The sequence below is a fragment of the Halichoerus grypus genome, chromosome 13 (assembly GCF_964656455.1).
Source record: "Halichoerus grypus chromosome 13, mHalGry1.hap1.1, whole genome shotgun sequence".
Taxonomy (NCBI): Eukaryota; Metazoa; Chordata; class Mammalia; order Carnivora; family Phocidae; genus Halichoerus; species Halichoerus grypus.
In genome coordinates, this window is record NC_135724.1 from 80340573 (window position 1) to 80368160 (window position 27588).

The 27588-nt window shown below is 45.1% G+C and overlaps 1 protein-coding gene across 1 annotated transcript in view; it reads right to left on the minus strand.

Annotated features, from left to right (window-relative positions):
- The window catches only part of CCDC60 (coiled-coil domain containing 60), a 154912-nt gene that overhangs the window by 52965 nt on the left and 74359 nt on the right, over positions 1 to 27588 (minus strand). The window lies entirely within an intron of this gene.

Sequence of the window (27588 nt, forward strand, 5' to 3'; positions counted from 1 at the left end):
CAGAGTCAGATGGACCTGACCTTGAATATTTAACCTCTCTGGTCTCAGTTCCTTCCTCACTCCTTTATTCAACGAGTCTTTATTGAGCACCTACTATGTGCAGGCACTCTGTTAGGTGCTATGAAATGAGCATAATGATCCACATCCCCACAGGATGAGACACATTTATGCATGGAAGGGGGCTCGTCCATAATAATCAGTAGCAGATCAGTACTGTAGGGCCCGGGCTCCTGGCCAAGGCTGCCTCCTCTGATTCCCCTAAATGCTCACATTTGCTTCACGCGCTTCACAATGGCTGCAGAAGTGGAGTTATAAGGTGTATAGGTGCTTGCTCTGTCACGTAACCTAAGTTGAGACTTCGTGATTCTTTTCTTGCTGACTCCACCACTGTCCTAGTCAGACATCTTGATGCCAAGACATTCTGTGCCTGATGGTCTATACACCTCCCCCACTTTGCCATTTCTCACCTTGGGGTTAGAGTTTGGCAGCACTCTGTTGGAGAAGGAGTAAACACATCTCTCTGTCTGTCCACCTATTTGACTCTGTGGGAAGTTGTGGGAAATAAATTTCTGTTGTTTGCAAGCTGCACAGTCTGTGGTACCTCATTGTACCAGCTGGAACTGATTAGGACAGGTGAGTCCGAAGACGGCCCGTTCACGAAACTCCAAGTGTCTTTAAAAAGCTGGAGCACAGAAGGAATATGGGAGAGTGGCCAGAGCTAACGCTGGCAACTGGCCGGGAACAGGTGGTCTAGGGCTTTGGAGTCTGGATTGAAGCGAGCCCCCATCTGGGAGTCGCTAGAAATAGAACTTGTACAAATGCTTCAGGAATCTGCAAATGTTTGATTTTTCATGAACAATTTTTCAAGCTAATAACAGTGCAGAACCACAAAACATCCTGTTTTACACCAGATCGATTCATCTTGTACAAGCTTTTCCTGCCATTTCTATTGTGTTGACCAATTCTGCAATGCACATTTTTTCCACATCTTAACACGTTTGAGATGAGGGTGTCTTATAGTCACTGCCAGCCAAATGGCAGTTGTATTGTGTTTGTCATCATCTACACAGTCAAACTTGGTTGTGACTCCGGACAGCCTGACCACACAATAGCCCCCCTTGATGTTTTAGACCACAAAACCACTGGATCATGAGCTGGGGTCTGAAACCTCCCCACCTTTTTTTGAAACATATTCTTCTAAAATCAAAACTGTGCCACTATCAAAATTTGCAGACTGGGGGTCAGCAGCTAGGAAGAAAATCTTGGCCACAATAGCAAAGCATCCTTTTAAGAAATGTTGCATCCAGCATTGTTGACTCTAATGGAAACATGTGATTCAGAAGAGCTGGACTTTAAATATGAATAAGTCTGAAGAATCTCTTAAGCAATGTATTTCTCTTATATTTTCCCTTTTATGCAAACAGAAAGTGATATATAAAAAATTGTCTAGGAGAGTGAAGAAGAGCTTTTAAAAATCATGACATAATATTTTTATGAAATTGAAATTCTAGAAGGATAAGAAAGCATTGTTTTAATTTAATTGGCAGTGTTTATATCTTGTTTTAAGTGATGTGTCTTAGCTTCAGTGACAGCTTAGATGAAATATGGTATGTGAGTTTCTTATAAATATGTCACAGGCAGGTCATCAGTGATCTTTTTCTAAACTCAGACCTTGCTTCTCAGCTCATGTCAACTTTTCTGAATGTCTACACCATCTGTCACATGTCCAGCCCAGCCAGCCCGTTGCAGGCAAGGATCAGGCATTATCCCAGTTCATATTCTTGTCACAGCAAAATAATCTCTCAGTTTCCTCTTGGACAAAATTGTGCAAAAATAAATGAATGTGTAACCTAAGGTAAAACAGTGAAACCATATTACAGATAACTTTGGCCCTTAATTGTCAGTTCTAGGTGCTTTTGCCTGGCTTTTATTTTTAGGTTTAGGAATGCGAGCAGTTGATATGATGTGGAATTCGTGTTTGAAACAACAGTGTGCTTCTATTTTGCTTTCAGGCTTCTGAATCCACTAATCAAAAGAGTGTCCTGAGGTTGCAAGATAACCTGATAAAAAAGAAAACTGTTACCATTGGCAACCCCTTAATTTCACAAATGAGGGTTTTCTTGCTGTAGCGCAAACAAAGCGATTGCAGAGCCACCCTGGGGGCTGGGGCTGATGTGACAGCAACGTTTGTTGTGTTACTTCACTGAGACCTCTTACTCAAAATTTGGTTCAGAGGTTGAAACTGACACCACAGATGCACTAAAAATGTGTGAAGTGACTTAATACTTACAAAATGAGGCTTTCTGGGCGGAGCAGGGAAGGCTCCCAAGCAGGTCTGAAATCAGCCTGCGAGAGCAGGGAGGGGTGACTGGCTTAGGGTTTTATCGTGGTCAGGGAGTGGGGTTGGGGTGAGCAGTCCCTTGTCTGTGGCTTGAGCTTCCCTCCAGCACCAAAAGAAGCAGCAGCTGGACTTTCTTGTTAGCTTTCCCAGGTGTGGGCAGAAGGGAAAGAGGCAGTGGGGGGAGCTTGAAAGCTGCGAACAGTCACACATCAAAAATGGAGTCAGATTCTTTATTGCATTAATTCACGCCCAACTTGATATTTGTCTGTTTGCTTGAATAGCTGCATCATTATCAACCATCCAACAAAAATTTGTTGAATGCTTACTGTGTGCCAGGCACTATTCTGGGTGCTGAGATACAGCAGCAAACAAAACAGCCACAGAATTCCTGCACTCGTGAAGTTCAGGTGGAGACAGACAAAAACAAAGAGTAAACTGTAGACAATATATGAAGTGCTGTGGAGGAACATAAAATGGGGACATGGGGAGAGTGACTGCCAGGGGTGGAGGGGTGTGTGCAATTTTAGATAGAAGATCAGCTGAATGGATAAAGAAGATGTGATACACACACACACACACACACACACACACACACACAGGAATATTACTCAGCCATCAAAAAAAAAAAAGAAATTTTGCCATTTGCTACAATGTGGATGGAACTAGAGGGTATTATGCTAAGCAAAATAAGTCAATCAGAGAGAGATAATTACCTTATGATTTCACTCGTGTGCAATTTAAGAAACAAAACAGAGTAGCATAGGGGAAGAGAGGGAAAAATAAAACAAGATGAAATCAGAGAGGGAAACTAAGAGATTCTTAACTATAGGAAACAAAATGAGTGTTGCTGGAGGAGAGGGGGGTGGGGGGATGGGGTAACTGGGTAATGGGCATTAAGGAAGACACATGATGTAATGAGTACTGGATGTTATATAGAACTGATGAATCACTGACCTCTACCTCTGAAACTAATAATACACTATATGTTAATTAACTGAATGTAAATGAAATGAAATGAAATTAAAAAAATAAATAGATCAACAAAAGGTCTTGCTGAGAGGGTGTCATGCAGGTTTCTGGGGGAAGAGTGTTTCAAGTAGAGGGAACAGCATATGCAAAGGCCCTGGGCAAGTACAGTTCTAGATTAAGCAAGTTTAGTTTTCATGGAGTCAAATCTGATATTGCACAATACATTTGTGCTACTAATGCATTGTATTTGCTTTAGATACTGGTGTTCTATTTAAGACTTGTAGTAGAAAGGTCCTGCTCTAAAAAAGGAAGGAAGGAAAGAAGGGAGAAAGGAAGAAAGGAAAGAAGGGGAAGAGGAAGGAGGGCAGGGAGGAAGGAAGGAAGGGAGGGCGGGAGGGAGAAAGGGAGAAAGGGAAAGAAGTGCTGGGTCCCAGATGGGAAAATGTAGGGAAATACCAGGGGACACTGCTGCTCTGGGCACCTGCTGCTTCCCCACAGCCTTGCACCAGGGTGCTACTCCAGGAAGCAGTAGATTTTACCATTTTAATTAAGAAGCTCATTGCTAATAACTCAATCTAACATCCTCTTGTGCAGGACCCCAGTAACAGAACTGTAGAGGCCTCTCTGCTGCAGGATGTCAGTAAGACTTAAGCGCTTCCAGTGTGCTCTTGAGATGTAATAAATCATGCAGATAAGAGGCCTTTGCAGTGAACTAGGCAATGATGAGATTTCACATCTGTGGTAGAACTTAGCCCTACCCTCCACTATGTCTGTGCCCCACCCTCCCAACCCCCTCACTCCTAGATGCATGGATTAACTTATTTGTCCTCACAACAGCTCCATGTTGTATGTAGATGCTGCCATCTCCACTGGGTCTGAACCCAGGTAGTGGATTCAGCTGTGGAGTCCAGCTGTCCGTTGTGCTTGTTTATAGAACGTCGGGATGTTTCTGCTGGAAAGTCTCGTCTGCCTACCCTGGAAATGCCTTCCATTGACTTTAGAGATTCCATGGGCCACTGGGTCCTTGGCTAACTTGGGTGGCTGGCTTGGCAATGACTGGCAGGTGTCAGAGCTTTCCTTTAGCTGTGAAACCTCCCTTGGTGTCGCCCAGATTCTCTTAGGGAGTGAAAGGTCGTCAGCGAAAGTTGTCCGTCCTAGGACAGACCACAGTCTTCAGGGACAGAGAGTGGGGGCAGGTGTGGAGAAGACTCATCGTGTGTGATATTGTGCATAGCAATGGCAGGGGTCCCACAGACATGGAACAGACCTGGCCAGTTTGGTGGGCTTTGGGCTCGGATTTCAGTGTCTGATTTCAAAGCCTCTGTCTTCCCCTGAAGAACCTGTAACCAACTAGATCCTGAAAGGTGTGTATTATGGATTGAACTGTGTCCTGCCACAATTCATAGGTTGAAGCCTTAACTCCCAGTATCTCAGAATGTGACCTTATCTAGAAATAAGGTCATTGCTGATGCAATTAGTTAAGATGAGGTCGTGGCTGGAGTAGGGTGGGCCCCTCGTCCAATATGACTGGTGTCCTTATCAAAAGGGGAAATTTGGACCAAGGTGTGCACACAGGGAGAATGCCATATGAAGATGAAGGCAGAGATGCGGGTGATGCTTCCACAGGCCAGTGGGGAACACGAGAGATGGCCTGCAAATCATGAGAAGCTAGGTGGAGGCATGGAACAGTCTCCCTCATAGGCCTCCAAAGGAACCAACCCCCTGACACACTGATCTTGGACTTCTAGCCTCCAGAAGTATGAGACAATACATTTCTGTTGCTGAGCCACCTGGTGTGTGGTGCTTTGTTCTGACAGCCCTAGCAAACTATTACAGTGTGATCAGATATCTAGGCCTACGCTCATGGAACCACTTAACTGTTTATATTGTCTTTGGCTGTAAGGATTAACCACAGCCTTATTTAATTTATAAAAAGTGACAGGTCCATGTCACAGCAAATAAAAAGGGCTTGACTGTTAAGTGCCATGCCTTAGGCTGGACATCTGTTAGGTGTCGGACCCTGTGTTAAGTTCTGTTCGGGGCGCTGGCATTACAAAGGTGAACACATCCTCAAAGAATTCACAGCCTTTACCTCTGCAATCTTAGTGATCTATCTTTTTATTGTAATCAAGAGGTCGGTGAGAGATTTATTTGACTCATTTATGTTCTTATTCCAAAAAGTATTGGAAAAATTTTTAAAAAGTGATACAGGCAGGGAAAACAAGAGGCCCAAATCAGGTAAGACAGGTGTCAAAACCTGCACCACGTGATCGAGTGTGCCAGTTTGGCCCTGAGCCATCCTAGTGGCTAACGCAAGGAAGGAAGCACAATCCCTCATGTGATTCCTAATGTCCATAAAATTTTTAAAGAACTGTTCAGGAGATGCCTACTTATTCCTGGTGTTGAAATTGGGAAGAGATTTCGCTCAAGGATCTGTACAGGGAGGACACCGTGTAAAGCCACTTCTTTAACAAAACCCTAAGGATGCCAATAGTGACGAATGCCTCTGTAACTCACAGAAAGGGGTAGGGGAACCCAGCTTGAGGAATCTAGCCAGTAAGTGTTCTGTTGGAATTACCACCCCTTTTCAACCAAGGCAGCCAGACTCCCAGCTGCTAGATCTTCTGGGAAGAGCTGGGTGAGAGATGAGCAGCGTTGGGGGGGAGGGTCTGGGCCCTCATATCAGACACACCAGTCTATTCTGGGAGCTTCAGGCTACAAGATGTTCATTCAGTGAGCTGAGAAGTGCTCCCACGGTACTGTAGAGGCCCATTTAAAAATACTTAATATTTTAGCAAATTCCCATCTAATTCCCTTGTATGTTCCCTACATTTTCTCCATCATTATTGCTGATTACCAGGCTATTTGTGTGAAGGGAGCTATTTGCAGGGAAGAGCAGTTTTCGCCTTTAAATCCACTCACCCGGGGCCTCCTGTTCACCGCTTTCCACGCTGTAAAACTCCCCTGGCTAACATCGCAAGAGGAACGATGGGGAGTAAAATAATTAACTGCATCAGGCAAGCGGAGGAAGAAGCCAATTATAAAATGGAAAGTTTCCTCTACCCAGTGCCACTTATTCTTAACCAGTGCATGGGGGTGGGTTTTTATTTTTAAGGGACATATGTTCTCTGTACTGGAGCCTGCATGTGATCCCATGAATGGAGATTGCTCACTTTGGCAACAGGAGTATTCTTAGCAGGGCTTAGCTGAGACAGACCAAAGGCACAGAAGTAAGGAAGCCCAGGTTTTTCTCCCAAGCACCTTCAGAATTGAGGAGCAGTAAATACATGGTGAGGCTTGCAGGGGACATCCTCTGCATGGGACCTTTACTTTGCCTGTCTTTTAGGCAGGTTTTAAACCTCTCTGAACTACAGGGGCACCTGGGTGGCTCAGTTGGTTAAGCGTCTGCCTTCAGCTCAGGTCATGATCCTGAGGTCCTGGAATAGAGTCCCACATCGGGTTCCCTGCCCAGTGGGGAACCTGCTTCTCCCTTTCCTTCTGCCCCTCCTCCCACTCGTGCTCTCTCTCTCTCAAATAAATAAATAAAATCTTTAAAAAACACAGACACACAAAAAAACCTCTCTGAACTACAGCCTCTTCATCTCCGAATGGGAAAAATCTTAGTTCTTGCCTCGAAGGGCCTTTGGGAGGATTAAATGAGATGATGGACATAAAGAGCTTAGTACGGTGCCTAGTACATAGGACTCAATGATTGGGAGCTATAATTGTTATTGCCAACTCGATAACAGTTCTGAGGGTTCGGTGTGATTTACAGGTGAGAAAACAGGGCAAGGGGTAGGTAAATGATGAGGGTCCATAACAGCTGGAAAGTGGCAAAGCAGGGATTAGAAGCCAGGAGGGCTGGGTCCAGAATTTTCCTCTCTCCACCTGCATGCTGCAAAGTCAAGCACATTCAGCAGGAAGCTTTAAAGCTTTGACTTTGTGTATCTCCAGGCTATATATGTTGCATGCAGAGTTCGTCTCTAGGCTTATAGAATAGAAACTGGTGGCTTACCTTTTCCCCCTTTAGACCATGTTTTACCCAGTCCAAGATACCACCTATGGCAGATTAAAGTCATTATTCACATTCTCCCATTCCCTGCATTCCAGTGTGGAATATACTTCCCAGCACCCTGACTTTTGGCTTTCACGTGACTTCCTTGGCCTATGGATGCTAGCAGATATGACTTGAACAGAGGCTTGAAATAAGCTTGCTCAGTTGGGCCCATGACAATAACAAAACCCACTATTTTGCTGAACCCAGAAGAATGAGAAAGGCATGAGGAACAGAACTGAACCCACCTAATCTCAGCCAAGATTGGCCAGACCCCAGTTAACCTACAGACACACCAACAAAGGAAGAAATACTTACTGAAAGTCGCTGGGTTTGGGGCAGCTTGTTACATAGCGTTATGGTGAAAATAGCTGACCAATACATTATCTATTATAAGATGCACTTTTATTTTTGACCCACAAAGAAGGAAAAATCCATGCCAGTTAAATTAAGAAATAATTTTACATTACATCCCCAGTTCAGAGATGTTAAAATGTGGGGGGTGGGGTGGGGGAATGTCCCTCTTAGATATGATAAAATATGATATTAAGAAAGAAATTGCCTCAGACCCGAGAAAAGATGGTCCAGAACAGAACTTAGATCATAAAGTAATTAACAACTCATCTGAGAAATATCTAGAATACTTAATAAAATATTTGTGCAAATTTCTGATATCTTCTGATGAGATTAAGAGCCCTTTCGGGGTTTTAGATTTACCCACACAGCTGGATCACCAGACTTGTAACAAGCCTCTTAATCTTTAACTAACCATTCCTCCCTTGAGCTCCTTGCTCCTTGCTGCTCAAAGTCTGGTGCTCTTTGTCCTAGCATCATGAGCATCACCTAGGAGCTTGTTAGAAAGGCAGAATCTTGGGTCCCCCTCGGACCTCCTGAATGAGAATCTGCATCTTAACAGGACCCCCCAGGTGATTCATATACACATTGAAGTCTGAGATGCATTTGTCTAGCTGCCCCCTTTCCCCTATTAAAAACAAAAACCAACAAAACAAAACAATTCTCCAGAAAGAAATCCTTGAACTGGCTCTATTAGAAGCCTGCTTCCCTTGCTACAGGATTTGAAATAAAACTTTAACACACGCTAGCAGTCACTTCATCACAGAAAGTTCTTTAAAGCAAGTCTATAGCGGACATTGTCACCCTTTGAGGGCACTCTGCTTGCAATGAGTCTCCCGTTACCCGAATCCGCCTCCATCCCCAGGGCCCTAGAGGAAACTAGGATGAACAGCATCAAAAGCAGCCCCAGCTCCCTTCACAGGGGCCTTTTGAGAAGCTGTGGAGTTCTGCGGAGCTGGGGGAGTAGCAAAGGGAACTCGTGTTCACCCTTTCTATTAGGGGGGGCATGGGATTAACCACCGCAAATCACTTTGTTAAAAACCAACAGCCCAGATGTACTTTAAAAAAACAAACAAAACAGAACCTAACTTTTAATGGTATTAGGGCTCTGCATCCAGCTGGTTTGCACTCACATTTTCCGTCTCTGCCTGCAAGAAATATGAGGCTATAAAGCCAGGAGTGGTTCAACGAGGAAGGCAGAATGACATTAAAATGAACAAACACTCCTGGCAATCCGATTTCGGGGATGTCCTGCTCTTGAAGACAGGAATTGCCTACACGGGAAATTTTCACTTAACAAATTTTACTGTTTTCAAATAATAGCAAATAAATCAGTTTCTTTTCAGTTTGTGGAGGCTGGAGACTTGGAGAGCCCTTTTCATCTGGCTGGCTCATGCCTCGCTTTGTCAGCCCACCCAGACATATTGATTTCGGAGGGGGACAGAGCCAACCCGGTGGAAAGAAGGGATCTGAAATGCCATCCTTAAATTCTTGAATTTTCAGGCAACCCATACAGGCAAATGAATAAACGCAGCCCCAGTTCAAACGCAGCCCCAGTTCAAACGCACCCAGCAAATATTTTGCATTTAAATTCCCGCATTAGAATGCCCTGTTTATACAATAACTTAATAAATCTAGACTGGCTGCCAAATTGACAAGAAGGTGAGGATCATTCATTAAAATGCAAATGCAATTGAAATGAAATTTGGAATACATTTATTACAGCAATTGAACTTCAGTCAACTGTAGTCACAACACAGATTTTGAACTGCCTTTCAGACAAAAGGACGTGTTGTAGTATTCCCCCCCCCACCACCCGAGTTAATATCTTTGTCAGCATGCAAATTAAAGCCATTTCCTGAGTGTTAATGATTTGCAATGGAGGATTTCACTCTTCTTTATAGGACAAGATTGCCAGAGATAAAGGTCAACTGCATACACAAAAGATTGCACTAGTAGCATATTGTGTATACAGCAAATTGATGGCAAGCATATTCTGAATGCTTATTGCAACCGCATTCTTATGAAATCACATCTGAACATCTCTTTACCATCCCCGGGTCATTTGCTAATTGTACTGCCCAGCAGTGGGAGATATGCCCAGTCAGGATTTCACGTCTCCGATCAAAAGTTTCAGATGGATCTTGGTCCTTCCTGAATGACTCAGCCCCCCAAAGAGGTCCCGTTCGTTCGTGGGTTCCTTTTAATCATAAAGCAGATGGAAGAAAGACATGGCTGGGACTCGCTCCTCAATGGAGACGTCATTGTTTACCTGCTTCAGTTTTATTCTCTCTGGCTCCTTTGCCCAAGTCAGGTGCCATTTGTGAGGTGTGGGCACCCCGCACGTGCACCTAGCAAACACCATCTGGGGTGGAAGAAGGCACAACGTAGAGCGTTTCTTTGGCTACAAGTAAGTGTGCTGTTCAGGAGTCGCTCTAGGGTGGCAAAAAGCAGTGTGTTTCACCTGTCAAACGGGGAGATTACTTCTGTCCCCTTGACCGGCTTCATGTCCACTCACTGATCAGGAAGTGATGCTAACTCTCATTTTAAATATGATCTGACTGCCTTCCTTCCAGTTGCTGCCATCTGAGCCAGAAGCCATCATTCGTTGCCTCTGTTATTCTAAGTAGCTTCCTGGTCTTTTTCCTTTTCCCAACCTGTGTCTACCTGGCTGCTCCAGGGCGCTTTCTAAAATGCACACCTCATCATTCCCATCAGAGCACGCCAAACCCTTCCACGGCTTTCCACTGTCCTCAGGACAAAGTCCAGAATCTTCCATGACGGTAAGGCCCTCTAAGATATGGGCTTTATCTTGAAGGGAAATAGAATATGCCATCCCCAGATATGCCTCTGTGGCTATTGATTGTTTTGAATTAAAGTTACTTAAGATACAGCCAGTACAAGGAGGACACTCTGACCCTCCTTTGACCCCTGAGAGCAGGAATTAAATCTCTCTTGTGAAAGGAACCCTCCCTGTACCAGGAGGAAGAGAGGCATCCTTATTGATGTGGGAAACAAAGGCAGAAGAAAAATTATTAATTTCCTTACTACCTAGAGCTCATTGACAAGTCCTTGAGACAGGGAGTGACAGTCCTCTAGGGACTCAACTGCTTCAATGTTAATACTTTGCTAAGGGCAAAAGGCAATCTTAGCCCAACCCCCAGGATCCTGTAAGTCTACTTTAACATATAAAAATTCCTTTGGAAACTTCCCTTATCTCTACACCCCCAAGACATGTTGGCGATCAACCCTCAAGCATATGACCTGCCGATATACATCTGAAGGATCTTGTGACTCAGGTTTTACTAGACAACAAGAGCTAACCCCCTCAAGGTCCTGGAAACCTTGCTTCCAAATTCCTTCCAGACTTAAACTATCCCTAATCCCGTCCCAACTTGAAAGTATATAATGGGTCTCTGACCCCGATGCAGCTCTTTCTGCCCAAGGGTCCTGCCCCTGTGCTTTAATAAAACCACCTTTTTGCACCAAAGACACCTCAAGAATTCTTTCTTGGCCGTTGACTTCAAACCCTAACATCTTTCCTGCATCACTTATCACGGGAGAGGGAATTCAGGGCCCAGAAGGCTGTGTGAAAAACCCTTCTTGCTTCTCCACTAATTTGCGACCCCCAAACCCAAACCCCTTGCTCTTGTCAGTTCTTCACTAACGTGTTGTTTTTGGTCCAGAAGATATAAAAGGTGCCTGCTTTGGGTACTTCTGGGTCTCATATTTCTATGAACACCTGTATATACAAAATTACTTTTTTTTTTTTTTTTTTTTTTGTGGCTCCTATTAATCTGTCTCCTGTCAATTTAATTATTAGACTGGCCAAAGAACCTAGAAGGGAAGAAAAGTTTTCCTGCCTAACAATCTAAAACCACTTATCCAGCCGTCTCTTTGCGACTCTCTACCCCTTAAAATTGCACATGATTTTCCTTCTTCCGCAGTACCTTCTGCGGCTTCTTCGCTTGGCTGATTGCTATTTGTCCTTCAAGGCTTGGGAAAAATTGTCAACTGTGGGCCATTCAATCTCACACTCCCCTCCCCACCCCTAGCTCCTGGCTAGTTAAGTACCTCCTCTGGGCACTCCCCCCGCAACTCCTTCCTTACGTGCTCCCCGTCATTGCACTCATCACCCTACATGGTGATGGCCTATTTTTTAGTCTGCTTCTCCTACTAGACCGTGGGCTCCTTAAAGGCAGTGCCTGGCGGAGAGAGCGTAGGTGATCTACACTTGCTGATTTTCCTCCTCTGCCTCCTTTCCTTCCTTCTGATGGCAGAAGGTGCCGGTTACCTGCCAAATATCCATTTCCCCAGCTTCCTTGGTAACAAACCACATTATCTTGGGCGTCCAAATGCCTAGATAAAAAAAAAAAAATTAAAACAAAACAACACGCAAACCATATTTGCCAGTTGCTCTTGCAGATGGGACAGGCCAGTGAGGTACGAGTGAAAGTCATTGGGAGGGGCTTCTGGGAAAACACTTTGTAGGAGGTTAATACAGCTGGGGGCATATGCCCTTTGACCTTTCCCCCTTCTTCCCTCCTGTTGCCTGAGACTTAGCTGTAATGGTTGCAGCCCCAGCAGCTACTGTGTGAGCATGAGGAAACTCTGCAGTTGGAGGCTAGTACTAAGGATAGTGGATAGAAAGACAGATGGAAGCTGAGTCCTACATGACCATGAAGCCACCGTATTCATACTTCCTCCAGAAGGTGAACCTCTTTTATGTGAGGGAGGTAAGCCTTTACCTTGTTTAAGTCCTGGTAGTTTCCAGCTCTGTTTGCTCTGCAGCAGAATGTAGTCCCAGCTGAGTCTCTCTCTTTGTCTCTTTTTACCCTGACTAAACTGTCATGATTCTCACCTTTATTTGTATTTATTTTTTGAAGATTTATTTTATTTATTTGAGAGAGAGAGCACACACAAGTGAGCGTGTGCATGAGTGTGGAGGGGAAGCAGACTCCCCCCTAAGCAGGGAGCCCAAGGTGGGGCTTGATCCCAGGACCCCGAGATCATGACCTGAGCCGAAGGCAGATGCTTCACCGACTGAGCCACCCAGGTGCCCCATGGTTCTCACCTTTAAAATGCCATCATCCTTGGCTAAATTGATGGCCACGGACCAGGGAAAGAGGTTGGGGGAGGTTAGTTTGGATAGTGGGAGACAGGCAAGGAAACTTAGAAGCCTGAAACTCTGCCAAGAGAAGTAGGTCTCGGACAGTCTCCCTTGATGATGGCAGGGCAGTGAGGAAACCGATGTAGGAGGGTGTGAGCCTGTAAGAGTGAGGGCTGGGAGGCAGGGCAGTGGCTGAAGCTGAAGAAGCTACTGCTGTTGGGGGAGGAGGAAGAATGTGCACAGTAAGGGCCTGAGCGAGGTGCTGAGCGAGGGACTCCAATATGCATTATCTCCTTGAATCCTCACAACAGCCCCAGGAAGTAGGGGGTTATACCCATTTTGCTGAGGAGCAAACTGAGGCTCGGAAAGGTCAAGTAGTCTAACCAGAGGTTCTTAAGTGTTGGAGCTGGAATTTAAACCCAGGTGGTTTGATCCAAAGTGGTGCATGAGGAAAATGCCCCGGTTTTGGAAATGGTCTGTTCTAGTTTTAGCTGGTTATTGTTTCCTTATCTCTTGGTGTCTGTGACTTTGGGTGGGTCATTATCTCCTTTCTTCCAGAGGAACTTTTCCTCAGCTGTAGAACTGGGATAAGTGAATACCCAGCCTAGGACATTGTTGAAACCGTACATGAAAGGCAGTTAGTGTGGGGCCTGGAACCTTGGAGATATTCGGTAAATGGTAGCAATCATGGTTTTCATCACCATCATCATCATCAAAGCCATGAATGGTTGCCGCTACAATCCTCTTGCTGTGCACACAGCTGGCCGGGCATGGGGGTTGGGGGTTTGGCTCTAAGCCATGCAAGCCTTCTGGGAAATGGCACTTGGTTCAAGTGGCAAGCTTAGGAGGTTCTGTGCTTGGAGGGTGGTGGCAAAAACAGTGTAATTAGACCACAATTATTTGGGGATTTGGTAAATTGCATTATGCAGTAATTCATGAAAAGGTCCGTGAATCGGCTGCCCATAGTGGTGGTGGGAAAAACACTTGGTTATCATGTAAGTAATGAAATTTATTAAGCTAAAGGGCCAGGGAATTAACCTCTGCTCTGCTGAATAAGAAATTACATGCAGAAACCTTCTAATTATTTTAAGTGGTTTTCTTTTCTGGGTTCTTTATTTAATCTCTATCTCAGATCTTCAGTAATAGAAAAAAAATGAAGGAAGAGGAAGGGGAAGAGGAGAAAAAGGAGGAGGAGGAGGAAAAACATGGAAAGAAGCATCTAAGGAACCCATATCACAGCCTGTGTGGATGTTTCAGGGGGAGATTGCTGATAACAATGGATTCAAATCAGACCTATGGGTTTAGGCGAAAGTGGGATGTACATCAATGTCAGTTAAAAAGCTAGGTTCTGGGGCTCCTGGGTGGCTCAGTCGGTTGAGGGACCAACTCTTGGTTTTGGCTCAGGTCATGATCTTGTGGGTTGTGAGATAGAACCCTGCATGAGGCTCTGCGCTCAGTGGGGAGTCTGCTTGAGATTCTCTCTCTCCCTCTCTGCCCCTCCCCTGCTCATTCTCTCTCTCTCTCTCTCTCAAATAAATAAATAAATAAATAAAATCTTAAAAAAAAAAAAAAAAAGGCTAGGTTCTAATTCTCACTCTACCAGCAACTGGCTGTGCAATTTAGGCAGAACAATTAACCACTCTGTTCCATTAGCTCGGGAGAACCATCCCCACCACGACTACCGCCCCCACCATAACTATCATCACCACAGCTAGAACATGGATAATAACTATGTGCCAGGAACAGAAAAAAAAGCCTTTCCAGAGGCCCTAGGCTCTTGAACTTCTTTAACCCATCCTGCGAGGCAAGTATTTGGAGCGGTAGGAGGCTTATTTCATCGTAAGAAATCTGAAGGACAGAGAGGTTCAGGGACTTCGAGTAAGGTTCACGCAGATGGCGCGGAGTGGAGGCCTGCACCTGTCCTCCTCCCCTGTTCTCTGAGATCCTGTTGTCTTATCTGACTTGTTATGAAAGCGGAGAAGTGAAGAATAGACATGAAGGCATTTAAAGACGAGATCGTGCAAACACTGACTGCAATTGGAAACTGGAGACTCAGAACGACTTTGTGAAGAGGGAGGATTGGTCCTTCCCACCTAATCACGGTATTGCTAATTGTCAAGGGCCCCAGTTGGAAAAGTGAGCCCTCTCATCAGTGTAGGATGCGTGTGTGCACGTGCGCACACACACAGACACAGACGAGGAGATGAGGAGTGAAATTGAGCTGCAAAGAAGCTGCATCTCTATGCAAAAACGGTTTCAGAGTTTGGGTAGAACTCACCTCTAGAAATGAGACTGCTTGGAGGCATTCACCAGCTCACACTTTCCATGTCTCCTCTACCCCTTCCCATTCTTTGGCACATGGTAAGAATATAATATTATTTTTGATCACCAATATTAAAAATGGCTAGTTGACTCAGTGAGTTTAAGAAAAAAAGAAGAAGAAGGGCTGTGTGGATTATTTGATTCCTGTTGGAGGTCAGTTCTCTTCTTCTCTGTCTCTAGAATTAGAGGCTGGCATTTTCAGGCAACATTTCTCATGACTCCCAAATTGACTGTCAGTGAGTATTTACCTAATCTAAATCTCTTCACTGCTTGCCAATCCCATTTTTATGTATCCTGCCTACTTTTGAATACAATTCATTCAATTCCTTCCTCCCTGACATCCTTATTGGACATAGAAGGTATGCAAGGTGCGATGTGAGGCTGAGGAAGGATGCCAAAATCAAACGATTTGGCCTTTGCCTTCAAAGAATTTGTATTCTCGTTGGTGTCTGGGGTCCAGAGCACCACCTTCCCCCCCGACTCCTGGTGTCTACAACTTGGCCTTGGGAATCGTTCTTCTGCCCTGAGTCAGAAGCTAGCTGAGCATTTTGGAGGTGAGAAGGCCATTGAGGAAAGATCCAAATCCTCATTTTGCAAATGAGGAAACAGGCCCAGAGAGGAGAGGTTATTACACGCAAGTCAGAGGCAGAGCCAGGACGATAATGGGGTCTCTGGATTCCCAGTCCAATGCACTGTGTCTAAACCCTCTGCTGCCTCGGGCACTACTCAAAGAGCCGAAAAGCAGAACCTGTTTAGCTGGGGTCTTGATGTTCGAAAAGCTCGGTGTGACCAACATGTTTTTGCTTCTTAGCTCTGCTCCTTTGCTATTCTGGTCCTCCATGGTGCACAGAGCCGTCTTCGTCAACGTGAGGATGCACATCTTGTGAAAGTGCACTGCTCTGCTGTTTTAAGTCCTCCAATGACTCCTTTCTGTCCTTCCTCACTGTTTTGTCTCAGGGCTCTACCCCTCTGTGGGGCTGAGTACGAGAGTCTTCCCTCCCGGTCGCCATGCTCTAAAATCAGGCTGCCATCACGTCTCCTCTGGATATCTGCCCCTCCCTCTTCACTGGCCTCCCTGCCTCGGACCTCCTTTCCCCCTCTGCCCTTCCCAATATTGCATATCATCTCCAGACTTCCCAGGGTAGCCCCCTGGGGCTCTGCATGAGCTGGATTTGGCCCATCTCCTTGGCCTCTTCCTTGTCAAGTGACGCTCTAGCAATACCAAGCTGCAAGACCATGCTGTTCCTCATCTCAGTGCCTTTGCTCATATCCTCCCCTGCCTGGAATGCTCTTTCCTCCTCCTTCTTCTTCTTCACCTGGCTAACTTTTACTTTATCCTTCAGAACTTGCTCAGGTGACCCCATCCCACCCCAGAAGTCACCTCTGCTTTTCCCAGGCTGTATTAGGCCCCCCTGAGCTGCTGACTGACCTGTCCACCCGTGCACTTCCTTCTCCCACCCCACCAACCAGACTGAGCTCCCTGAGGGCAGGGCCGATTTCTAAATCTTTTCTCTCTCCCAAGAACTAGCACAAAGGAAATCCTCATAAAATATTGATTGCATGAATAACTAAATCACTTGAAATTCTTGCGTTTCAGAACCCAATTAAATACATGCCCGCTTTCTGGCACATAACACCACCACCACCCTAGTCTGATGGGGTCCATTCACATTTCCCTTGGATGCAGCAGGCATTTGGAACAGTCTGTGAAGAAGCTGAATCATCCAAACAGGAAAGAGATAAATGGATGCCTTTGAAATATATATATTTTTTCCAACTGGGAGCTAGAATATATAGCTGTGTTCTAAGAAGTGATCAAATGAAACAGGCTCCCCGTGTGCCTCTCAGGAAAGTTATTTCTTTAGCTTGTAATGCGGTCTCTGACCTACCTGGGCCAAATGACTACAAGTGGTGTTCAAACCTGCAAAACGAAGGCCCTGTCGGCATCTAAGATTAGGTTACACAGCATGCACATGTCGTCCTTTGATTGAATTTCCTGGACTTGGCAAGTTCTCTGTGACCTCGTTGCTCACGCACACATATACACAAGCCCTTGTCCGCACACCGTCCGGCCCCCAGGAGTCGCCTCCGACCTTGTGCACATCCTGACAGGCAAACGTGGGGATGGTGACCTGGGCTGGCCATTTCATCAGAGGACGTGGACCAAGGCTGCCAACCCCAACTGGCTTCTATGTGGTTAAAAGGTGCCTTGGCCGAGGGCTACTCTTTAATGAATGTGAGTCAGCATTTGTATGAGAGGACTGCATCTCTTCTGGAAGAAGAAGAAAAACCTGCCAAGTGTCAACAAACAGTTCTACATGCATCCCAATTAGGGTGATTTCTGGAAGGGAGCAGAAGCCCACCACCACCCCGTTTCTAGGCAACTGCTAATAGGAGTTTTGGAGGGGGAGGGCAGAAGAAGCTAAATAACCTTGAGGGCCGAAACCTTGGGGAGGACTAAGGCTTGGAAAATCATCCGAATGCTAGCCATCGCTTACAGAGCCCTTTCTGTGTGTCGGGCCGGGTCCTCGGGCCTAACCCGTGTTAGCTCATCGATCCCTCCAATCGCCCTGCGAGGCAGGCACTATAATTTCGAAGGTGGGGAAACTGAGGCTCACAGAAATGGAAGCCACTGGCCTCAAGTCACCCGACAAGAAAGTGGCGGTGTCAGGATCTGCACTCTGGTCTGTCTAGACCGCTGCGTTCTCCAGCCGCCCTGTCCGCACACAGGCGCCGAGAAGACAGAAGCTTGGCCCGGCCTCTGGAGGGAGTTCGGTGGGGGCTTTCAGTTCTGAGATAAACTGGTTGACTTTCTTTTTTTTTTTTTCCCAAGGAATGCAAACCCCACTCTACAATACACATTATTACCTATTGTGCTTAATGATTAAATGGAATGGGAGGATGGTTCTTCACGGACCTGCCAACGTGGACATAAAAAATGCATTAGCAGGGAGAGAGGCTTTTTCTAGAACACACCAGCAATCTCCAGAGCACTCCTGGCGTATAATTCAAGACAGACCCCAGACAATGGAATAATGCACAAGATCACCCGCCTGCGATCTTTAGACCCACGTTCTCCTGCCTGATGGATGGCGGGGCTGACTCGCTGGAGACAGGGAGCACTCCTCAGGAACTCACAATGGCTCTTTTCACTAAGCATCAGGACAAGGGCAGGGGTCTGAGGTGTGGTGCAGTGGGTGTGTGTGTGTGTGTGTGTGTGTCTGTGTGTGTGTGTGTTGGGGTGGTGGTCAAAGGCTCCCCTTCTGGACTTACAGCTTGGGTCTTGCCTGTCACCCTAAGAAGCAGCTTCTGATGGCCTCCTAGATGTAGGATGGTTGTCTGCCGCTGCTTGTCCTTGCCACAGTACATTCAGAGGAACCCCAGACGATGCAAAACCTCTGCCCAGGACCACGGACCAGCTCTCTCCCACTCGCTCAGGGTCCGCTGAGCTGCATCAGCCTGAAAGCTGTTCCCATCACTCTTCGGTCCCCAGGGCTAAGCTGTCATCTCTCATCTTCCCCTCACCTTTGAGACGACCTGACATCAGGTCCTAGCCCGGGGCCTGACACAGAGCAGGAACTTGGTAAAGGATGTCTGTAGTCACCCAGCCTTCCAGGTCCTGTCCTGACTGTGACCATGTGCATAATATTTTCTCTGCCTGGGATACCTTCTCCTACTCCCTCTATATGTTTTACCTGGTCTTTTCCTACTCACTTTTCTAGGACAAACACTTCCAGTAAGTCCAAACTCAAAGACCTCCATGGGTATTGCAGGTAAAAGGTACCTGAACCCGAACACATGCCTTTTAAGGTTGTATCTAGTCTGCGAACCACCAGAAACACTCCTACCAACAATCTGGTCTGTGATTCATTCTCTCTTTCAATCCATACACACACTTCCTCCCCCAAGCCCTGAGAGCTCTTTAAGCTCTTTTTATCTTTCCATGACTACCAATAAAGGGCTGCTTAGTTGCACAACCCCAGGGGCATTATTAACATTGTATTCTACAAATGGCATTTTGGGGACACCATTCCCCCTGGAGCACACGTTGTGAATGGTGGTGCCCCTGGAATTGTGCAAGAGGGCAGACCTGCTCTGATCATATACTGCTTCCCTGCGAGTCCTTGTGCTTCCCTGAAGTAGACCTTCAGGAAAAGTTCACAGGATCTAAAGGCTGCTTTGTAGCTCCTGGTCACTTTGGGCTGTCTCAGGGCAGGGATGGGGATTCAGATTCCCGCTTTAAGTGGTTGTTTGGATCTTGCTTTATCGACTAGATTCCTGAAAAAGCTCTTCTGATTTAAAGAATTATCTTGCAAGGGGTGCCTGGGTGGCTCAGTCGGTTAAGCACCCGACTCTTGATTTTTGACTCAGGTCATGATCTCAGTCAGGGTCGTGAGATTGAGCCCCGACTTGGGCTCCATGCTGAGCGTGCAGCCTGCTTAAGATTCTTCTCTCCCTCTGCCCCTCCCCTGCTCGTGCTCTCTCTCTCTCTCTCTAAAAAAAGAGTGGGGGAGGATTTATCTTGCAAAATAATATTCTGATTGATTTCTTTAACTTTGCATTCACATGCTGCTGGGAAACTCTTGCTGGGAGCTAATCTGACCCAGAATGATTCCTAAAGCTAAACACACAGATGTGTTGAAGGGCCAGGCCATTAAATGGCACCCATGGGACTGACAGAGCAGCACTAAGACATTCAGAAATTCCTGACCCTCAAACTTTGTCTGCCTCAGACGCACCCTAAGAGAACTTGCCGAAACATCATTAGACACTTCTCAGGCTGTTCGATTTGGCTGTACTGCATTTTTTTCAGCTCAGGGCAGAAAAGTGCTGCTGTGAGCATTCTCACTGACTTTGTTCTTGTTTTTGTGGGAAATTTGAGAGGATAAAGTCCAGGTAAGTTTCTAAGGAGTACCCCCTAAATCTGGTGGTGTATGGCAAGGTGTGGCTGTGATGGGGTTTGATTTTGGGGAAACATTTCACTTCACCTCATTGCCGGTCTATTAAAATGATTTATATGACATATCTGGGCTCCTCCGTAGGAAAAAAAAATTGTGTTCTCCCTCTAAGTTTTTTGGTTTTTGTTTTTTCAAGAGAAGGGCCAGAAAATGGTTTTGGTCAGACACTTGGGCAGCTTCCCTCAGATTAAACAGGGATAGGGCATCCTGGAGTCCCTAAAGGTAACCCTCCCATGTGTAGGTAAACTGATTGTGAGAAGGCATCTAATGAAATCCAATGGGTTTTGAGAGCTATGATGATGGTCAGCGAGATGTCAGCAAAGAATGGCCAATATGGTCTGTGAGATCTTGGAGGACCCATTCTCTACAGCGACACCTTGTGGTAGCGAAAAGCAATGGCAGCAGAGGACGCAGTAAGCGCTAGCTTTCTCCTCCTCTAGGTGTGCAAGGTGACCATAAGCCTCTTTTTATTAGACAGTCCAAAGCGGGTAAGTGAAGCTGCTAGAGGGAGACACTTGACTTCCTGAGACACTTCGTGTGATGGCTAACTGGAAAAATAAAAGAAGTGTGACTTGAGTTTGTATCCTCTTTCGTATTACAAAATAGGTGGTCCGATGGTGTAGTTGCTTATTTTGCGCTTAGTGATGGGATTTGTGGGTATGGAGGAAGGACAGGTTGGTTCGGTTGTTATCCATCCGTTTCTCTTTCCACCGATTCAAGCTGCTTACTCCGCTTCCAATCAAAGTAATAGGAATAAGAAAAACAGTAATAATGACAAGAGCCAACAGTTACTGTGGTGACTCTATTCTAAATGCCTTCTATGTGCTAACTAATGTTATCTTAAAAACAATGTCCGAAAGGGATCCAGCTAGCTCTTTGTCTCTCAAGGCAAAGAGCAAACCGTAGCATCCTTAGTTTCTTACAAGTTGCATGCTCTCCAGCACCTGGTTTTCCAGTCGGACAGGAATGAGACATTTCCGGGTCCCCTCACAGGTCATAAGAAAATCTCACCTAAACGGTGGTCAAGCATTTGGGGTGAGGGATACACACCAGCCATCAGGAGTGTTGGCTTTTCTGGTTGTATTGTATATTAACACTTAGGCAATCCAAGTGCCAGACACATGCATCTTAACTCATTTTATTTATTTATTTATTATTTTATTAACTAATTAATACTAACTAATTAAAATAACATTTTATTGGGCGCCTGGGTGGCTCAGTTGGTTAAGCAACTGCCTTCGGCTCAGGTCATGATCCTGGAGTCCTGGGATCGAGTCCCGCATCGGGCTCCCTGCTCGGCAGGGAGTCTGCTTCTCCCTCTGACCCTCCTCCCTCTCATGCTCTCTGTCTCTCATTCTCTATCAAATAAATAAAATCTTTTAAAAAAAATAACATTTTATTTATTTATTTATTTATTAACTCATTTATTTTCGTAACTGGGAAGGATATTTCATTATTATCCTCATTTTACAGATGAGGGCAATGAGACTTGGAGATTAGGTCGCTTGCCCATATGTAAACACCTTATTGGGGGCCTAGCCAGGATTCACGCTGGTTCCAAAAGCCATGATGCGTTATACTATCTGTCAGTACATTAGATCAGGTGACGGGTGGGTGCCAGGGAAACTGGTTTTAAAGATGTTTCTTGTTCTTATCCACTTCTGGAATAGAGTCATGAGGAAATTAATACCTGTTGAAATATTTACAAGCATTAATTTTGGAACAGCAGGGTTTAAGCCGCCTGCTATTTTTTATTATTGTTATTGCGTTGTGCTCCTCTGGGTTGTGGGTTGGACAGATGACAGAGTGTCACTTTTCTCACAGTGGGCTGCCAGGTGATTTTTGGTCGAGCATCCCAAGTGTTGCTCCTGAGCACTGTTCAGGTGTTCTGAGATGAGCTTGGCGAACCTGTGAGGTTTCTGGCTTTTTTTTTTTTTTTTTTTATTAAAAGATTTTATTTATTTATTTGACAGAGACAGAGAAACAGCGAGAGCAGGAACACAAGCAGGGGGAGTGGGAGAGGGAGAAGCAGGCTTCCCGCCGAGCAGGGAGCCCGATGTGGGACTCGATCCCAGGAGCCTGGGATCATGACCTGAGCCGAAGGCAGACGCTTAACGACTGAGCCACCCAGGCGCCCGAGGTTTCTGGCTTTTTAATGCAATTTTGTTTTCTTTTACTGATAAGTGAAATCACGACTGCAAAATGCCAGTGAACACTACAGAAGAGACCCGGGCAGAGATGTGGTCAAAGGCTATAGTCTGTTCCGGGGGTAAAAAATGGAAGTTTTCACTTGCATTACAAAAGGTGAATGGAATATAGCCACTGACAATAGTCTCATCCGGGCACAAACAGTCTGGCTCATCTGGTAAGAACAGTCACTTCTGAGGGGGAGTGCCGGGATTACAGGAAGCGCTAAGTAGGACAGATATTTTACGTGAAGAATCCTGGGGACGGGAAATGATCTCACTGCTGCAGGCTGGCTCTGCTTGTGGCTCAGCTGGACGTTGCCAGTAAATTTAGGGGGGGTTTATTTCATGAATACTTTAGGTTTTCATTTTGCTTTCCATAAACTGCTTGTATTTGCCGCTGAAGACGATGCTAAAGGGAAACTGGGCAGAGTCACGTCTCAAGTATTTTCAACCTTCTCACCCTGTGTTTCTTGCTTTTCTCTCATTTCTTAAGAGAAGCTCATTTTGTTTCAAACATTCCTGAATTAGCTACCTTTTAGCAACTGAAACACAGTGTAAGTGTAGAAGACTTCAGTGAAGGGTCCAGAACCCTAAAGCCGGCATGCTTTAGGAGTTTATCCTAGGGAACTAAAGTAATAATGATCTAACTCTGAAGATGTCCGTCTAAGCATTGTTTATATAATGGGAACAAATTGAAAACATCCAAGAAGCCCAGTGGTAGGAAATGGGTTAGATAAATTACACTATGTTCTTAAAATGGGATACTTTACAACCATTAAGATGGTTGTTATGCTTGAGTGGATATTTGATATTGAAGAATGATTGCTATTTTTTTTTGATGTGGTAATGTTATTGTGGTTGTGGTTTAAAAAAGAGTCCTCTAGATAGTCATTTAAATATTTACAGATAAAATAATAAATGCTTCAGAATAATGAGGAAAGATGATGTGTAAATGAAAAAAAAAATTGGCTGTGAGTTGATGATCATTGATCTTAGTAATGGGTCCGTAGAGGTTAATTATATTATTCTGTCTGCCTTTATGCCTATTTGAACATTTTCATACTAAAAAGCTTAAAAAATGAAGTTGTACATGTGTATGTGTTGACTTGGAAGATGTTCATAATCTATTGCTAAATAAAAAATCAGGTTACCAAATGGTATATGCAGAATGGCTCTTTTCCCTTATAAAAATTACATGTCCGTATAGAAAAATATTGGAAGTTGATATGCAAAAATATGAATAATCATTCTTCAGTGATGTAATTGTGTGTACATGATTCTATTACTTATTTATGTCTACTGATTTGTATTTTCTAGTTTTTCAGGACTGACTTTTGAAGTTCTTTAAAATATAGGGCTTGGGGTACAGGAAGTATCTTCTAAAGCTGACCATATGCCAACTCGGTGAGCCCACGATTCCACTTTTAGGTATATTCTCACCAGAAATACACATGTTCAGCAAAAACACATGTGTAAGAATGTTCGTGGCAGCTCTGTTCATAATACCCTCAAAGTGGAAACCACCCAAGTGTCCATCAACACTGAAATGGATATGTCATGCTGTCTTCACGGAAGGGAAACTAGATAGACATGAGAGAGAAAGAGCAGACTCCATCCAGCTTTGTGAGACACTGTGGGTAAACCTCAGAAACATGTTGAGTGGAAACAACCAGATAGTGTGAGAATGTCAAGTGGACAATTTCATTTATGTGAAGTTCAAAACAGGATCAGCCGATCTCAGTCTTAGAAGTCAGGAGAGCGATGGGGGTGGGTGGGTAGGGTAGTGACTGGAGGGGACACGAGGAGGCTTTCTGGGGGGCCTTGGTAATGTTCCTTTTCTTGATGTGGGTGTGGGTGACCTGGGCGTGCTTGCTTTGTGAAAGTCTGTTGAGCTGTGTGCTTAATGATTTGTGTGCTTTCCTGTATTACATTTCAATAAAAATTTCCAAAAAAGTTACAGGGCTTAATGCATGCAGCGTCTGCCCTAAGTGGTGGATTGGTGCTTTATTACGTAGCCTGTGGTTACCATCCATTAGAGTAATGGCTTGTTCAACAATTCCCATAGGAAGAGATTTAAAATTAATATGGAAATCCAGTACTAACTGCTGATTTGCAGTCTCCACTTACGAACTATCCATCTTGACTCCCCCCACCCCCAATCATATTTGCTCCAGCTCTCCCTAAAACCTGACCCTCCAAGGTTCAGAACCTGGGATTGGGTGTGACATTCCTCGTCTCATGCTGAGCTCTGCCTGGAGCCCCCTGATTGGGGACCGGGTGGAATCCATGAGATCATGATTGTGTTGTAAAATAGTTACTGTCACTCAGGGTACACGGATGATGTAACGTACACCGCTACCATTTATCAAGCACTTACCACGGGTCAGGCACTGTTCTAAGTGCTTCACATGTATTAACTCATTTAATCCTCCTCACAAGAGCCCTGTGAGAGGGAGAAAGTATTTATGCAATGCCCACTCTGGGGCTCAGAGAAATTGGGCAGTTTGTTCATCATGATGTGGCTTATAAGTGGTGACTCTGAATTCCCTGGTCTCATCTCTGTTCTCAGAGCATTAGAAGAGCTAAGGGAAGGGACCAAAGTGCAACAGGAGATCTGATACGTCCAATAGGAGATCTGTCTCCTTTTGTCCTCATCAAAGAAATCTCTGGAAGGCAGCGTTGATTCCATCCTACAGATAAGAAACTGAGGTTCGGGGCGGCTGGGTGGCTCAGTTGTTAAGCATCTGCCTTCGGCTCAGGTCATGATCCCAGGGTCCTGGGATTGAGCCCCACATCGGGCTCCCTGCTCGGCGGGAAGCCTGCTTCTCCCTCCCCCACTCCCCCTGCTTGTGTTCCTGCTTTCGCTGTCTCTGTCTCTGTCAAATTAATAAACAAAATCTTAAAAAAAAAAAAAAAAGAAACTGAGGTTCGGGGAGGTAAAATGACCAGAGCAGGGTCACTCAGCTGATAAGGAAGACAGGGCTGGGACTATTTGTCTCCAGTGTTGATGCATTTTTTTGTCTGTATTACGATGATCTCACAAAACCAGCTGAAAAACCAAGACTACATTTTATTGGTTTACTCTGACATTCCTCACCCATATCTGTTCTCAAAAATGCCAGCAACAGTGTGAAATAGATCTTGTTATCCCTGTATTGCAGACCATAGGTAAAGAAACTGAGGTCTAGAGAAGTGAATTGATCTGTTCATGGCCACTTAGCTAATAACTGGTAGAGCTGGGATTTGAACCCACCACTGACTCCAAAGCCAGTGGACTTTCTGACTGTATTATGTAAGCCCTCCAAGCCTAACTAGAAGACTGAGCACCTTGCCTGTCATCTGGGAAAGAATTTCAGAAAACAAGGTTTTGGGCAAACCCTTATGTAACCAAGGGTTCAAGACATTTTGATACTTAAATGAGAAAACATGGTCTTTTAGTTAAGTTCTTTTTTTAATGTGGGGTCCTCTGCGGTAGCCCTAGCCACAAGGAAAGGAATTAAAAAGATATTTACCGTCAGTGGAGAGCAGCACAAGAAAAGCAAAGAAGAAAATTTGCCCTAGAACTATGGTTAACTAGATGTGTCAAAGACACACGAAGACATCAGTAACATAGAAAAAAAAAAATGGGCAGGGCCTCTGGGTCACCTTCAAGATGATAAAAATGCAATTAACTTGAGCCAGGTTCTTCCAGCCCACAGCAGTGACCTACCCATTGGGCATGTGGCAGTGTTTATCAGTTCTGGGCTAAGGATGCAGGGCCAGGTGCTTGCCTTTGTGGAACATGTCGGGGACTCATTAATGTCCACCCACTGGCTGCAGGGTGTGGGGGTGATGTGACATGGGGAGGGGGAGGACTAAGGTCTTCTTTGAATGATTCATAAGGTGCAATTCAGAAGCCTTAACTTTGCCTACATCCAAGACATTGACCGGCATATAAATCCATGATCTTGAATAATTCTGGGGCTTTGAGGCAAGTCTTAAGTCAGGGGGAGGGACCAGTGGGAAGAATCAGCCTTGAACTTCTAAATGAAGAAGTTCTGAGTTCCAGGCTCAGATGTGGAGGTCCTGGGTGTTGAATGGTGAGATGCAGAAGTTACTGAGAGCTGTCAGTGGACGTCTGAGGCCAACAATAATTTTTCCAACTATCTAGATTCACTGATTAAAAATCAGCCTCATTCATAAAGGGATTTGGGTGAGGTCTATTCCTCCTGCTGGTCTTTTCTGTGCCAACCCTCAAATTGAGTTAATAAGGTGTCATTATAGACACTAAAGTCTCCTTTTGAGTATTTTAGTTTAGAGATGACAAATAAATTACATCCTGGGTAGCAACTCAAGTCAGCAGGGGTGCCTGTCTGGGGTGCTGGGTTCAGAGGATTTTCGAAACCAAGTCTGGGCTCAGATGGAAAGAGTGCTGTGATCCACTAGTGATGTCTGCCTTGGGCACAGGAGAGAGAAGTGGGGGTACGTGAGCCACATATCTATCATCCTGGGTCTAACTTTTAATTAAATTATTAGTCTCATCTCTTCTTGTTTCAAAAAAAAAAGAAAAGTTGGGAGAAACTCACTCTACGTACCAACTCAGACACAAACCGTATCTCAAAATGAATGTCCTTTATTAAACACTGTCAACTCATAAAGAATTCATCCCATCAACACTTACTTGGGGACCATGACAGTGGATGTGGTATAGTCTAGGCTATGATCGATCTTACATCCTAGTGAGGGAGGAAGAGATAAAAGCAAGTCATTGTAAGACCTTGACCCTACCTTTCCCTTGTCCCTCACATCCGATCCATTAGCCAGTCCTGTGGCTCCAAATAAATCCTGAATCCATCCACTTCTCTCCAGTTCACTGCTATTTCCCTGCCAGGCCATTGTCAACTCTTACAACCTTTCAACTGGGCTCTACGCAGCACATGGAATGTTCTCTTAAAAATCAGATCATATCCTTCTCTTGTTCAGGGCCCTCCAGTGGGTTCTCATTACACTTAGGCTAAGACTCAAGGGCTCACCATGACCTATGATGCCCGAGGCCCATTTCTCTAATGTCATTTACTGCTTCTCTCACCTTCTTTCACTCAGCTCCAGCCACACTGGACTTCTCTCTGCTTCTCCAACACTTCCAGCTTGTTCCAACCTTGGCACCCATCCCCCTATTGTCCTCTGGAATCCACGTGTTGTCTTCTTCCTCTCTTCCTCCTGCATCTTTATGTGAATGGTCCTTTCTCACCATTCAGATGTCAGGCCCAGGGCGCCCTTTAAAGAACGGCTTCCTCTGACCACTCTAGCTA